The 14,604-nt window shown below is 44.5% G+C and overlaps 2 long non-coding RNA genes across 3 annotated transcripts in view; both read left to right on the top strand.

Moving 5' to 3' along the window:
- Positions 1 to 14,604, top strand: part of LOC149915500 (uncharacterized) — a 49,711-nt gene that overhangs the window by 19,286 nt on the left and 15,821 nt on the right. The gene's annotated exons all lie outside the window — the stretch shown is intronic.
- Positions 1,577 to 13,758, top strand: LOC149915501 (uncharacterized). Of its 2 annotated transcripts, XR_016472145.1 has the most exons (5): positions 1,577 to 1,760; positions 2,786 to 2,891; positions 9,854 to 10,569; positions 11,683 to 12,007; positions 12,637 to 13,758. It is a non-coding gene; the product is annotated as an uncharacterized LOC149915501 (long non-coding RNA). The 2 variants fall into 2 exon arrangements; XR_016472144.1 differs by lacking the exon at positions 2,786 to 2,891.

Below are 14,604 nucleotides of genomic sequence, written 5' to 3'. Positions count from 1 at the left end.
GGTTAAGATGCATACTGCTAACTCATAAATATTCTTTAATCATCAGAAAGAACAAAATTTCTCCATTCTCCCATCTGGCCCAGCAGGGGATTTTTGATAACTGTATGGAAACTGTTGAGTCAGGGCCTGAAGCACTGATTGAGCACTGGGGAAAAGACCTGGTCAGCCCTGGGAGCACAGGTGAAGGCAATTCAGCTGTGTGATGGGAAGGGATGGAGCCTGGCTGCACCTCTCTTACACCTCATTGAAGGGCTGACCCCCACTGGTTGGAAATCCCTAGCTGGTGAAACTTTTCCCTGCGAACCTGGAATCTTCTGATACAGGTGAGCAAATTTCTTCCTTCTTTTATAGTGCCATTCTATTGTGCTGATCTTCCTATCACTGTCTGTCCAACTGCTACACTAACACAGTGGCATACCTGTGTGCTCATCTCCAAGTCTACTTGTCTGGGTTACAGAGGCATGCTGAAAGCATTTGGCTCAGGCCTTTGCTGGAGGTAATTCATTGCAAAGTGCTCTTCCTCTCCCAACACTGAATCATGCTTCTACATTCCTAGGCTCATTAAATGATATCTCAGTAGAGGCAGAGAAAACATGAGTATGGAGAAGAAAACAGAAAACTGTTTCATTAGCTGATAGTCTTCAATACAAATAAACAACATTAAGAGTAATTACTTGGTAGGCTCCTGCTGTAACACGAAGGATGGATGACAATGGCTGTTAGCAAGCACTGAGGAAGAATTTACTGTGCAGGTTTCCCCAGGAGTTTATGTTGACACAAATACCATATTTGTCTTGTTACAATTCCCCTTCCAGATTCTGGTTTCCAGTTCAGGTCTTGTCTTGAGCAAGATTCAGTCCTTCACCACAAAGGGCTCTCTGCATGATGTGCATGTTAAGACAGTTAGGGTGAGGCTTCTGGATGAAGTTTTCTGTTCAAATATATAAAATACATACTTCAATCTCTTTCTAGAGAAAGAGGTGGAAAACTAAAGAAATAAGTCACAGTGATGTGACAATGATGGCAGTGGTGGCATTATTATACCTCTACCATATGCCTTCCAAGCAACTGGGACAAATTTTGTGGAAGTCTTGAAAGCTGGAGATCAACACATTCCACGAGGACTCTTCTTTTTTCCTTAGCCAAATCTGCTTTCATGCATTCTTAAAAAAATAATCTATTTCTGAGCCTGCTGGGAAAAACCTTCATTCAAGAGGACAGTTAAAGATGAACGCGGCTTCTTACAGTGCCGACTTCAGTTTTTGGTGTCACAGAATGGCTTAGGCTGGAAGGGACCTTAAAGGATCTATCGTCAGATTCTTTCAGTGCAGCTTTGTTCTTCTGGATGCAGCAGGGTCTCTGGTTGGGCTGTACTTGGTTTTCCTAGCACCTACTTTGCCCAGCAGGCGTGGTCTTCCTATGGTAGCTGAGCTTGCAGAGTGCTGGAGCTTCATGTTGCCAACTCATCCCACACATCACGTGATGCCAGAATTTCAGAATCATTCTGATTTTCAGATCAACATAGTGACACAAGATATATGGTAACTGAGTTGGGGCCTGAAGCACTGATGGAGCACCTGGGGAAAGGAGCTGGTCAGCCCTGGGAGCACAGGTGAAGGCAATTCAGCTGTGTGATGGGAAGGGATGGAGCCTGGCTGCACCTCTCTTAGGCCTCATTGAAGGGCTGGCTGCTACTGGGGAAGGATCTCTGGTTGGAGATCCCTCTAATGTGGAGTTTTCCCTGTGAGCTTCAGAGGCAGGTGAGCATGATTCCTTTTTATTTGTACACCTTCTCATCATGCTAGTCCCTTTGTCTTGACACCTCCTGTATCACCATTCCACTGCGCTGATTTTTCTGATTGTTACACAAGGTAATTCAGTTTTGGATTTTATTTTTTTTTTTTGGATGTAGCCTTTGATATTTCCTTTGGTTCTTTCCATCCTTTGGTATAACCTCATCATGCAACAGAATTTCCATGCGTGCGATCTCCTTGGCATGAGTGCTTTCCATTTCAGTGGTTTTATTTCTTGTTTGTATATACTTGGCTTTTTAAATATCATTCTCTTTGAGAAGACAGAAGACTTTCTTTATAGTAATTAGGAAATGCTTTTGAATGTGTATTCTGGAGACCAACTTGTACCTCTTAATGTAAATGATTATCCTACACTACATTCATTCAAAAGCAGTGATATTTCATGTTACGGGGGCAAGCGGAGACACAGGGTTTAGTTAAAATAGCACACTGCACTTGGCAGGAACGTACAGAGTAATGCTGATCAGACTGCTTATGAGAGCAGCCAGTCTGGAATGTATGCTGTGGAAGCAAGGAATATTTCAGCTATCTTCAGCCCAAATTAATTAGCATTATGTAAGCGGAGAGAAAAGCAAAAATTGAAAGGGAATGGAGACATCTGTTATGTCTTCGAGTTTTCAGGCTTGCCTGCAAACACAGGTCTCTGGAAAGACAGAAGTATCTCTATGCTTTTGCAGCAGTGAGGGGAGTAAGTGATGAGGAGTCGCTGGCTAAAATCCAGCAGTGTGGTTAGTGCTAATCCCAGCTCTTCTTTACTAGGGGTGGTTTGCTCCTGCGACTCATTGTTTATTATTGTATCATGATAAGGATTATATGGGAGCAAAATGTAAGGACAGGCTGTAACCCCCACGCCCTCTCCCAGGAGATCTAAGCAGAGTGGCAGAGACCATCAAACTGGTGGATAAAATTCCCAAACACCCTTATCTATAGAATAAGGAAGCTTTCTGTGATATCAAGAAATTCTTACGCAGGAATGTGTTCTGTTTGCTCCGAGTTGCTGCTGGCAAAAGTTGGCGGCTCAAGAATGCTCCTGGAGATGTACCATGCAAAGGGCTGATCACAGCGGCGAGGTGGGAGGTAATGTTCCAGCAATTTGGAAATCGCTGTTGAGAGTTATAATGTTTAGCTAAGGAAACACTTCTCTGAAGTAAGATGTCGAGGCTTGCTGACTACTTCTCCCCCCACTGCTTTCCCCTGGTGGATTCTATTAAAGAGTGTTGGGAGGAATAAAAGGAGTGAGGTCAGGTCAGTCTGTATGGCAGGGAAGGTCAGACAGGGTTAAGCAGGTCAGGTCACATTTCTGTGTCTTCTGTAGTTCTTCAAGAATTTGGGGTCACTGCTTAGAAACTGTGCTATTTGATCAGCTGTTGGTAATTTGAGCATTACACAAGAGCAAGCAGAATCAAAGATGATTCTTGAAGGTGAATGATTAGAAAAGGAATGAATGGAACGCTTACATTAAAAAAATTAAATATGCCAGCCTTTTATTTTATCCCTATTTCAGATAAGCAATAATGGCGGGTTGACCTAGAAACAAGCTCTGTCTGGCTTAATGGCCAGAAGCATGTATTTCAGTGTGTTTAAGAAATAAAATCAGAAAGGGCTTTGTGTCTGGGAAAGGAGGACATGTGCACAAGGTGATGTTCTGCAGGAAAATTAGCTTGTCATTCCAAAAGTGGCAGGGCAACAGGCTGGGACAATAGGTACTTTGAATGTCTGGTAAGAGATGGAATCGTGCTGAAGGGCTAAAAATAATCATTATTCAGTAATTGCAGAGTTTTTAATAACTTTTTTAAAGAAAGTGTGTTATCATGAAATAGTTTTCATCGCCATTCATCAGATGGGTGAACTGAGACTTCAGAGGTTAAATAACTTGCCTGAGGTCACAGCAGACCTATAGCAGTGCTGGCAGCAGGACCTGCTTCTCGGCCATGCCAGTTGAAATTACTGTCTCTGAAAGAAAGTAAATTCAGGGGTGATAAATTAACTTTTCTTGAAGGATGGCCATGTCAGTGGGATCAAGTAAGGGGAGAAAAAGTCTGATATCAGTAGCTCAGAGAAGATAACTTCAGGATGGCTCTCTTGCTCACAGCAAAATGGAAGAAGGAAAACTCTCTCAATGTATCTGGTTAAAAAAACATTTTTTTCCCCAAAATGATATTTGAGTCCTGGACAAGGATTTGGCTCCTGCTCTTCGTGGGCAAGTCTCCTTATAAAGTAATGTTTTCAGGCCGAAGAGTAGCAACATACATAGGAAAACAGACCCATCTGAGATCTAATTAGGAAGTTCTCTCCTAGTTGCTCTGGGCAATGAGGGATGCACGTGGTTGGCTATTCCTGGCCTTCCTTGTTCCATACCTCACTCTCTCAATTTCCTCAGCCTTGGGAACAGTTCTCCAGCTCACAGAGATAATGCTCTGAAAGAAATCACGTGGCTAGCAGCAAGAAGAAATGTCCAACCATTTATATTCAGTAAGAAAAAACTTGTTGGAGTTGGACTAGATGGCCTTCAGAGGTTCATTTGAACTCTAAGGACTCTATGATTCTATTGCAGACATAACAAATAATCACAGAATGGCCTGGGTCGAAAAGGACTGTGATGCTCATCCAGTTCCAACCCCCTGCTGTGTGCAGGTCGCCAACCAGCAGCCCAGGCTGCCCAGAGCCACATCCAGCCTGGCCTTGAATGCCTGCAGGGATGGGGCATCCACAGCCTCCTTGGGCAACCTGTTCCGGTGTGTCACAACCCCCTGTGTGAAAAGGAAAAGTTGTTTGCAGCCAGGTGATATAAGTCAGTTTCAAGGAGTCGCATTTTGTGGCCTTTTTCCTGAAGGAAGACTTGCTTGCACTCACTCATGCCACTCCAGGGTTGTTAACACAGCACAGAGCTCCTCCTTCACCCTTTCCCTCTGCCCGCTCCTGCTTGACAGCTCTGACATCTGAGCATTGAGTTTGGGCCCACGACAGCTTTCTGAACAAAGCAGCAATCTCACCACACTGTGATTTCCACCATGTTCTCTAGTGCTCAGATGCTCCTGTAGCCCCACAGACTCTGAACATCGCATGTCCTGCTATGCAGAATTGGATGCTTTTGAGTTAAACTGCTGCTGGGGCAGAAGAAACCCAGCAAACAGCTATGTGTTTATTGAAACAGGCAACAAAGTTAGAGTGTGTGTTAATTGTATGTATCATAAAAGTGAAATGCTGCAGTAGTTTTATTGTGACCAGGTGCTTTAAAATCATTAAAGCCTAAACGCATTCAATTCATGACTTATTTCCCAGTTTCTGGGCCCTGAGAATACTCCTGTTGTTGGCAGTGGAGAGCAAAGAATCACAAAATGGCATGATGAGAACGTGAACAACTTTCCATTCCCTCTACAAATAATGGAGCACCCTTATATATATATGGAGTGTGTGGAAAATTGATGATGGAGAAGTTTAAAAGCAGGCTTGAAAAGGGAAGGCTTTCAAGAAGGGCAGTGCTGCATCGTGTCCTGTGCTGCTGAGCCCCATGGGCACTTCTGCCTGCACCTCTCTCATCCCTTGGGCCCAAGGGCTGTGCTCAGACCACTTCACTTCCAGCAGATGCCTGCAGAATTCTCATTTCTGAACTTCCTGAGGAAGATCAGCCCAAGTCAACAACAGGGGACTAATTCTGGTGTTCACTAAGTGGCAATAAAAGGATTTCCCTTAGGGTTATAGGAAGTGTGAAATGTAGATGCTCCAGATATACCGCCTTATTTTATTAATAACGTGTGCATTCACTCTTCATCTGCAATGCTACAAAAAAATGCCTTGTTTAGAAACAACGCACAAAGTGTCCCTCCTTCTTATAGCGGGGGGAGAAGGATGAGTGTCAGTCAGCCAAGACGAGCTCCAAAGATGTCTGTGCTGGGCCTCCTACAGGATAAGTGGTGCTGGCTGGCTGCCACCAGGATTACACAGGGCTGTAGCTCTTTAGAGAGCGTTACTCATTTCTACAGCAGAGATATTTACCACAGAGGAGCAAACAGATCCCACTGCTGTATTTCCTTCTGCTTTATAGAAGTGCTCTAAACTGTTTGCAGCATTGCCTCATAGTGCCTGGGTTAGTTTCACTTTCTGGGTGTTTTTTTTTTTTTTTTTTCCAATCCTGCCCTGTGCTGGTGTTGGTGTGGATGCAAACTAAACCAACTCATGTGCCCCCATTATTCCTGTAAAGTCCCACAGTCCCATCATAGCAGAGGGCCAGGTGGGCAGCAGGGCTGTGCAGAATCACTGAGTCAGAGAATGGCTTCGGTTGGAAGGGGCTTTAAAGCCCTGGGCTGGTTTCTCCCTCCAGCTCAGGCTGCCCATGGCCACGAGCCCCATGGGGATGGGGTACCCACAGCTCCCTGGGCCAGAGCCTCACTGCCATCTGTGTAATGAACTTCTCCCTAACACCTTGTGCTTGAGTGGTACAGGAAACTTGAGGTAAACTAGAGGGCTGAATTCCACTTGATAGAATAATTAGTATCTCTTTTTGTTGTTGTTTGTTTTATCATAATCCCAAGATGTTTGCCTTATTCAGAGATTTCTTGTATACTTTGTTCTTTGCTCCTCTCAAGGAATATCTCATACCTTTTTTTTCAACCTTTACGTAACCACATAGTGCCTCAAGCAATCTTTCTACTTAAAACATAGGTACAGAATGTTACTGACCATGAACGAAACCAAATATTTTAATCACTTATAGTATTATTTTAAATGCATGTGTAATTATTCCTTCAGGCCTCTCCACACGACGTTTGCAATCTTTAAATATACTATGATTTATTCTCATACAAAGAGCAACTTACAGCCATTTTGGTTCCCAGGGGACAGAGACGGGGAGTTGCAGGGACTGTATGAGTGCAGGAACTTTGGCAGAAGAAAGCAGGGGTTCAGCTGGAACGAGAGGGACTGCAGAGCAATGTGGAACTCTGGCTGGTGACACAGAGATTATCTGCTGTTAGAAACCAGAGAGAGATCCAGAGAAGTAATAGGCATCGTGTAAAAGGATGCAAACAGAGTGACTGCACGGTGCACGCAGTGAGAAGACCCCCTTAAACCTGGGGTTTCTCTGAGGCCAGGACCACTGGCTTGGTGCTCAGCACTTGTTTTTCTTTTCCCTGTTGTTAATTATTAAGGCTGTGGACTTCCTTTTGAGCTTTATCTCTCCTTTTACAGCCCTGTCAAGCAGCAGTAATGTAGATAAGCTGCTGGGTGGTAGCAGTTCAGACAGTAATTAAAACTATACTCAAAATCACAAGTGAAAACTCAGCTATCCTGGTATTGCAAAGAGACTTGAAATAGATGTCAGTTTAACACAGTCAGAAGGCAATGTTTAGCTCTGCTGAGGTAGCAGCTGCCTGACTTGCTTATAGGTTTAGACAGAGATATAACAATGCTTCTCTCAAGAAGCATCCACTTATTGCATAATGGCATCAAAGTGAGGCCCCCTATAAAACAGTGGATGCCTGATATACTTCTACTGCTGTGTGTCTTGTGATTTTAGCAGAGCTCAAAAGCACCATACTTTGTTATGTCTGTCTGGTGAAGTCCCCAGTGACTGGAAAAAGAGAAACATCACTCCCATTTTTAACAAACAGAAAGGAAGACCTGGCAAACTACAGGCTGGTGTTGTTCACCTCTGTGACTGGGAGGATCACAGAGTGGATCATCCTGCAAAGACTTTGACATGGTCCTGCAGAGCATCCTTATCTCTGTGTTGGAAAGATATGGATTTGAAGGGTGGTCTATTCAGTGGATAAGGAATTGGTTGGGCAGTCGTAGCCAGAGGGTTGTTGTCAACAGCTCTATGTGCAGGTGGATGACTTTATGAGTGGTGTCCCCCAGGGGTCTGTCTTGGGACCAGTGCTCTTCAACATCTTCATCTATGATGTAGATGTTGGGATCAGGTGTGCAATCAGCAATTTGCAGATGACACCAAATTGAGTGGTGCCATTGACACTGCAGATGGAAGGGATGCCATCCAGAGGGGCATACAGAGGCTTGAAAAGTGGGTCCACGTGAACCTAATGAGGTTCAAAAAGGCCAAGTGTAAGGTCTTGCACAATCCAAGATAAGTCTACAGACTGGGAGAAGAATCATTGAGAGCAGCCCTGTGGAGAAAGACCTTCATTAGAAGGAGTTTAGTGAAGGAAACTTGCTGTGAGCCAGCAATGTGTGCTTGCAGCCCAGAAGACCAACTGTATCCTGGGCTGCTCTAACAGCAGTGTGGTGGTGGGCAGGGAGGGGATTGTCCTCTGCTCTGCCCTCGTGAACCTGGTGTCACACTGGGGGTGGGTAGGAGGTGGTTTGGATACGGCCACCAGCATGGTTAAACACCAAGGCCTCAGGAGAGGGGGGAAGAAAGAGGGGAGATGAGCTTGTTTTTGAGTTATGTTTCTGTGTTGTATTTTTTCCCATTTCTGATTCATTTTGGAGATTGGAATGGGTACCTGTGTACAGGTACAGGGCTTTGGGGAGTGTGATCCCATCAGGGTGTGAAGTCTGAGTCATCTTACTGGATTTTTATGGGGAAACTCCCCATAAGCTCCTGGTGCAGAGGAGGGCAAGGAGATGCTGGAGGTCTTGAAGCATCTCTTTGTGAGAAGAGGCTGAAAGATGGGTGCTCCAGGGACCCCCTCTATGTTCCTAAACGCCTGCAGGGTGGTGCAGAGAGGATTGATCTAGGTGAAAATGTTGGGCTGGGTTGGGGTGATCCCCATTATGTCTGGGAGAACTCCTTGAGAGTGTAGAAGAACTTGGGGCTCCAGTGGAGAAAAAACTGCACATGAGGCAGTAGTGTGCTCTTGTAGCCCAGAAGGCAAAAAATATCCTGGGCTGCACTGGCAGAGGGGTGGCAGCAGCCAGGGAGGGGATTGTCCCCCTATACTTTGCCCTCATGAGGGCCTATCTGGAGTATTGCGTGGGGCCCCAGCACAAGAAGGATGCAGAGTTGTAGGAGCTGGTCCAGAGAAAGGCCAGGAGGATGCTCAGAAGCTGGAGCACCTCTTCTATGAGGAAAGGCTGAGGGAGCTGGGGGTATTCAGCCTGGAGAACAGAAGGCTCCTGGGAGACCTCATTGCAAACTTCCAGTACTTGGAGGGAGCTTATAAACAGGAGGGAGAGTGACTCTTTACACAGGTAGATAGCGATGGGATAAGGAAGACTGGTTTTAAAATAAGAGGGCAGATTTAGGTTAGATATGAGGAGAAATTCATTACTCACAGAGCAGTGAGGTGCTGGCCCAGGCTGCCCAGAGAGCTGTGGGTGCCACATCCCTAGTGTTGCTCATGGCCATGGATGGGCCCTGGGCAGCCTGAGCTGGTGGGGGCAACCAGCCCAGGGCAGGGGTTGGGGGCTGTAAGGGCCCTTCTAACCCATGCTGCTCTACAGTTCTCTGCCTGAAGAGCAGTGCGGTGACATGCACGCTTCCCAGCCTACAGCATGAGTGGCAATGAGTTGTGTGGTAAAGTGTCTGCAGGCTCTTGCTGAATCAGAATGTGTAATCTTTCACTGGGAATCTTGACACAATCCATTATTTACAGTCTGGTTTGTGAAAAGAATTCAGGAGTTGAATCCAGCAGAAATAAAGCAGTCCAGATGGGTGGAAACATTGCCTTTCTTACAGGGTATCATACTGGATAAGTCTTACAATGACTAAACAAACCAGTTTCATACCTATCCAATGCCAAAGGTTGGACCACAGAGAAAAGAACTGCTTACTGGAGTGTTTGATGTCTCAGAAATGAACTTCTAAGGCCAGGGCAATCTGAGGACAACTGAAAAGGACTATCAGCAGATGGTGGGAAGGACTGGGGGTCACTGGGACAGGAGATAACTTGCCATAGAGGCAGCCGTGGTTCTGGGAGCTGGCTGTAGTTGGCATTACCTTGCCGTATATCACAGGCAGAACATATGTTTGTTTCTGGAGCAGGGCGTGCACGTACTAATCCCTCAGGAACATCTGTTTAATTAATAAAGCCATTAGGAAAATTCCCTTTGGCTTTGTCTCTCTGTTTTTCTGATTTCAGGGTTGGTGAGCTTGAGGAACCATGCAGAAACTCTTTACTGCGATGTCTGGGGACCCTCCTGCAGCAGAAAGCTTGCTTTTTTAATGAAAACTGTTTTCTTGAATGCAATACTCACGTACCTGCAGAGTCCAGGAGCACTGTTGCATTATGTGCCGGTTCTGCTGTGGCAGTTGGGTCATACCTCCGTGCAGCAGAAAAACACACTGGAAAGTAGGTCGTGGAAATAATCCTGCTGATTCCAGCCATCAGGGTATACAAAGGGGTCGAAAGTTCAGGCTGAGCTGGGGAATGCAGTCCGAGGGCTGCTTCTGCCTGAGTGCTGGGCACGGGACTGCAGGGGATGCAGCCACCAGCTGGGCTCAGTGACGAACACCAAGCATTCAGGATCATCTCTCCCAGGAACCCGGTGTCTCCCTTCCTCTCCGAAGAGCAGCGAGAGGGAAGACTTGCTATCCTGAGATGCAAGCTCTACAAACCAGAAGTTTGTCTGAGTTTCTGGGCAGCTCTGTGGTGATTCTTTGTTCCTATGCAAAGAATATAGAACGTTAAGGTGACTTAAGATGAATTTTGGGTTAGAAGCTTCATATTATCACTTTGTTGTTTCAGATTGCTTATTGCTGTGTTATTCTGGCTGTTCCTGCTGCAGGACACAGAATCCAAAGTCATCCTGAGGACTTGATTGAGAATCCAAACCTCCCTCTGAGCTTTTGTTAAACGTATCCCTGCCTATCCCCATACTTCCAGTCAAAACTGTTTGAAAAGCTCAGAGAATGGCTCCTGAGTAATATAAAAGCAGTAACAGTTGTGCTGGGGAAACTGGAGCTACATGGAGGTGATATACAGGGTAAAACCCGTTGCTTCCTTGCAACAGGTAGCTTACGGCGTGTCTTTCTGTGAGTGACAAACTGAAGTCATCATTTTCAATAACTACAAGTGGGTCAGTCCTCCATAAAATGTTTTATGCCCTTTCAAATCCTGATGCATCCCGCATTGATAAATTCCACAGTTCCGGTTATGAGGCATCTCAAAGTGTATCTTTGTTTCCTCGTAACATGAGGAATGATGCATGTGAATATTTCATCCCCTTTAGCCATCATACTCAGGATTTGCATCTCTTTTCATTCTCTCTCTGTAGATAACTGCTTAATGCAGCTTTTGTCACTGCTGTGGAGTCCTTGCATGTGAAACATGCGTGTGAGACAAGGACAGTGCTCCCTACACAAAGTAGTTGGTGCTTATAGAGCTCTTAAGGAATATTATATAAAAAAAGTACACGGGTGACATGAGTATAAATTTGGTCATTCTCGTTCACAAGTTGCTTTTCATACAGTGCACAAATATCAATTACAGGCATCAGTTTTTGCAAATGTGGCCGTTATTTACTAGAAAACACTCCTAAAATTATCTTGAACATTGCTCTGTTGGAAAGGTAGACAGTGAGCCCATTGAGAGCATTAATTGCTATTAGCTGAAAGAAATGTCCCCACACCTCCTTACTCATTGCCTCCCTCATGAATCACAACGCATGTAATGCATCCATCATTCCTTGGCCGAGTGAAAGGGTAATACCAAATCCTATGGAAGTATTTTTTAAGTAATTTAACTGTAATTAAACTTTGATTTGTCTCATTCAAACCTTTTCTTCCTTGCTCAATCTTTGAAAGAGAGATTACTGTGAGTAAAGAGTTTTAATGGCAGCTTTTAAAGTTCTACCAGGTTCTCCTCCCAGGGGTTTGATTATAGCTAAGTTCTTAATCTTTAAAGCTTGTTTTCACCCTTTCAGATTGTCTGCTCAGATCACTTTGTTTTCCTTAATGTAAATATTCCAGCACATTTCAGAACCAAACAGGGATGAACGTGATTAGAATGAGAGCTTTGTTAAGCAGCATGAAAATATCTTTTATTTCAGCGAAGGAGATATAGCACCTCTGCTGCAAATTATGTCATGCTGACAGAGTGAAATGTACTGTAACCTGATGTGAAAAAAGAACATGATCTAACAGTATTAATATGGAGGGCAAGAAAATGCACACAGTGTTCAAAACAAGTACGGCAGTGAGATTTCTTTTATTCCTCATTTTCAATTTCTGAGGCACAGTGAGGTCATTGCTTCCCTGGATAAAGATGTACAACCAGTGCCTGGCCAGTAGGTGAGTTTATATTCATTTGTTCATCAGTTGCCAGTCTGTGGTATAAGTAAGAGGGACAAAGGCTGTAAGGATATGAAGTGCTCAAGCAGAAAGCATTATAGGATCCCATCTCCTGAAATTATAGGCTGAGACCTTTTAAAATCTTTTTTTTTTCTTTTTTTTTTTTCTTTCAGGGAATGGATGGGTTGTTTACGGGCAATAATTAAGACCATGTCCCTCTCCTAAAATGCTTTTGATGTCAAGGCCAATTTTCATTTACTGTTACATCAAATCTCAGATTAAGTCATTATCTATTTTATCCAAACTAACAGAGATGGCCTGGATTAATGCAAGGATTGCTGAGAGGTGTATTTCCTTACAGCATGTAGAGGAAGGAAGGCTGATTTATAGGAAGTGGTGGCACTGAGCACTAACGTGGAGCAGAATTCCTCAGCTCTGTGCTCCGGGTTCTTTGCTGGATGCACTGCTTTGCTGAATGGAGCCCAGAGTGAGCTGCAGTTCACAGACTGCACTGCCTACCTGAAAACCCACTGAGATTTTGTGAGCTCGGGTAGAGGCACAAAGGGCTGCCCCACAGATGGGGTTTTACAAATACGTGAACAATATCATCTACCAGGTGTCATTTGCAGGTAGCAGTTAAGGGCACCACCGTATTCAAGCTAAAGATGAGCAGCAGGGTGCCTGAAGCATTGCTACGAGTACACAAAGCAGACCGTCCTTTATTGCTGTTCTCATACTGTTTGATATGGGAGCTGAGGCTGAAGATTCTCCAATGGATTGACTCCATTTTACTCTAAAAAGTGGTTTATCTCCTGAGTGAGTTCTTCTTGTGTCCTGCACTCACTGACACTGCTGAAGCTTCTGATTTCCTGCTCCATCTCTGCACTCTTCACTCTAAGCCGTTGCTACAGGAAACCCATTTCCATCTGGAACTCCAAACAAAGCTTCCACTACACTTACTAGATGAGCATAAGTGCCGATTTTTCAGATCATTGCGTGTATCAGCAAATGTATCTACTCTTCTTAAGTGTTCCTTAAACCTATACTTAAGCTGGGCTATAAAATGACAGAAAAATGCACGTTGGATCTGCCATTCCTGGGGGGCAAAGATTAGGAGAGAAGGAAAAAAGCGTTGTCTGGTGCATGAATGGAAGAGCAAGAAGCTTGTATTTCCCCACCACTCATTCAAACGTCTGAGATTGCAAGAAAGATGGAATTGAAATGTCTCATGGCACTCATGACCAAATGGGCCAAAAATGAAATCTCTCCCCAGACTTGAATGAGTGCTTATCCACATCTAACTTCCTGCCTATGATTTCAACATCTCCATTCTACGTGGCATTCTTCTCTTTGTGTTCCAAACTGCCGTGAGACCTCGCTATACTGCTCTGACTGCCCACTGCTGCTGTCAGAGCAAAACCTCTGCTGACTATTATGGCTATGGCTCCTTCCTTCACTGTTCTGTCTTTCATCACATCAGTAGAGAATAGTTAGCCCTGCACGTTAGCTGAAGTTTTCAAATGGTCTTAAAATCTAGCAAGCAAATAAACATATGCAGTCGGTCTTCTTACAAATGTGCAGAAACAAAAATGTTTTGGTAAATAATTTTTAAAAATTCAGTATTTTTTAAAATACATCCCCTGTATTTAAGACTGGAAGGTCGCTGCTTTTTTTTCTTTTAGCTTTTCAAGTCCTCAGTTCAGTAATACCCAAGTGATCGTTTTCTGCACTTGTATAAAACAAAAATAGTTTTGCTCTTAAAAGATGAGATTTGGCACTCAGGGCAAAATTCTCCTCTCCAATCTGCAATGCAGATGCCTTTGCTGCAGAGTGGATTTCAGCTGCCTTTCTGCATTCATTTCATGCATAAAACTTCCACGGGCATCTGTGGGAGCTCCGTGCATGGGCTTTGCTCAGACAATGCAGAACAGGCTGTGGGGAAGAGTATTCCCCTAGTTTTCCTTAAATGCCCACGCCTAAAATTGAGATGAAGACAGAAGTCAGGCTGCTGGTAGCTATTTTAAGATACTTCTTACGTGTGGAGGAAGTTTTCTTGGGGGAAATGCCTGTTGGAGAAGTTGGGGGTTTGGCAGTGGTTTGTGTGCTCCTATGGCTATCTTCTGTTCTCTGTGTGCAGGCTGTTACCCTAATCTCCCATACTGCTGCCAGGTAGGTGCCCATGTCTCCTCCACTAGCAGCCAGCCTGGAGCAGTTGGAGCTGCCACTGTCCCTCCAACCCATCCTGTCACACGTGTGAGAACACGTGCAAAGTGTTCTGCAGGGAGGAGAGCCTCGGGGTGAGGAGGCTATGAATCCTGTCAGCATTGGTACAGGGGAAGGGAAGTTTTTCCCTCGTGTAGGAAGAATATGCTAAAGCCAATGCCAATTGCTGTTCCTGTGTGCCTTGAGGCAATGCAAGCAGGATTTTCTCTTTACATCACAGCTAATTAGAATGAATACATCCGGTGAAATAGCAGCATTGAATATTAATTGAAATACCCTCCATCTCACTCAGATGGTTTTTGAGTTTTCTTCTGCCCGAAGAGTCAGAGATCAGTACAAATAGGTGCGTGTATGCATGTATGTCCATGTGTCCATGCC

Source organism: Phasianus colchicus, chromosome 18 (assembly GCF_987193195.1).
Source record: "Phasianus colchicus chromosome 18, bPhaCol1.hap1.1, whole genome shotgun sequence".
Classification (NCBI taxonomy): Eukaryota; Metazoa; Chordata; class Aves; order Galliformes; family Phasianidae; genus Phasianus; species Phasianus colchicus.
Note: the sequence above shows the minus strand (reverse complement) of the source record. Positions and strands in the feature narration are given on the sequence as shown.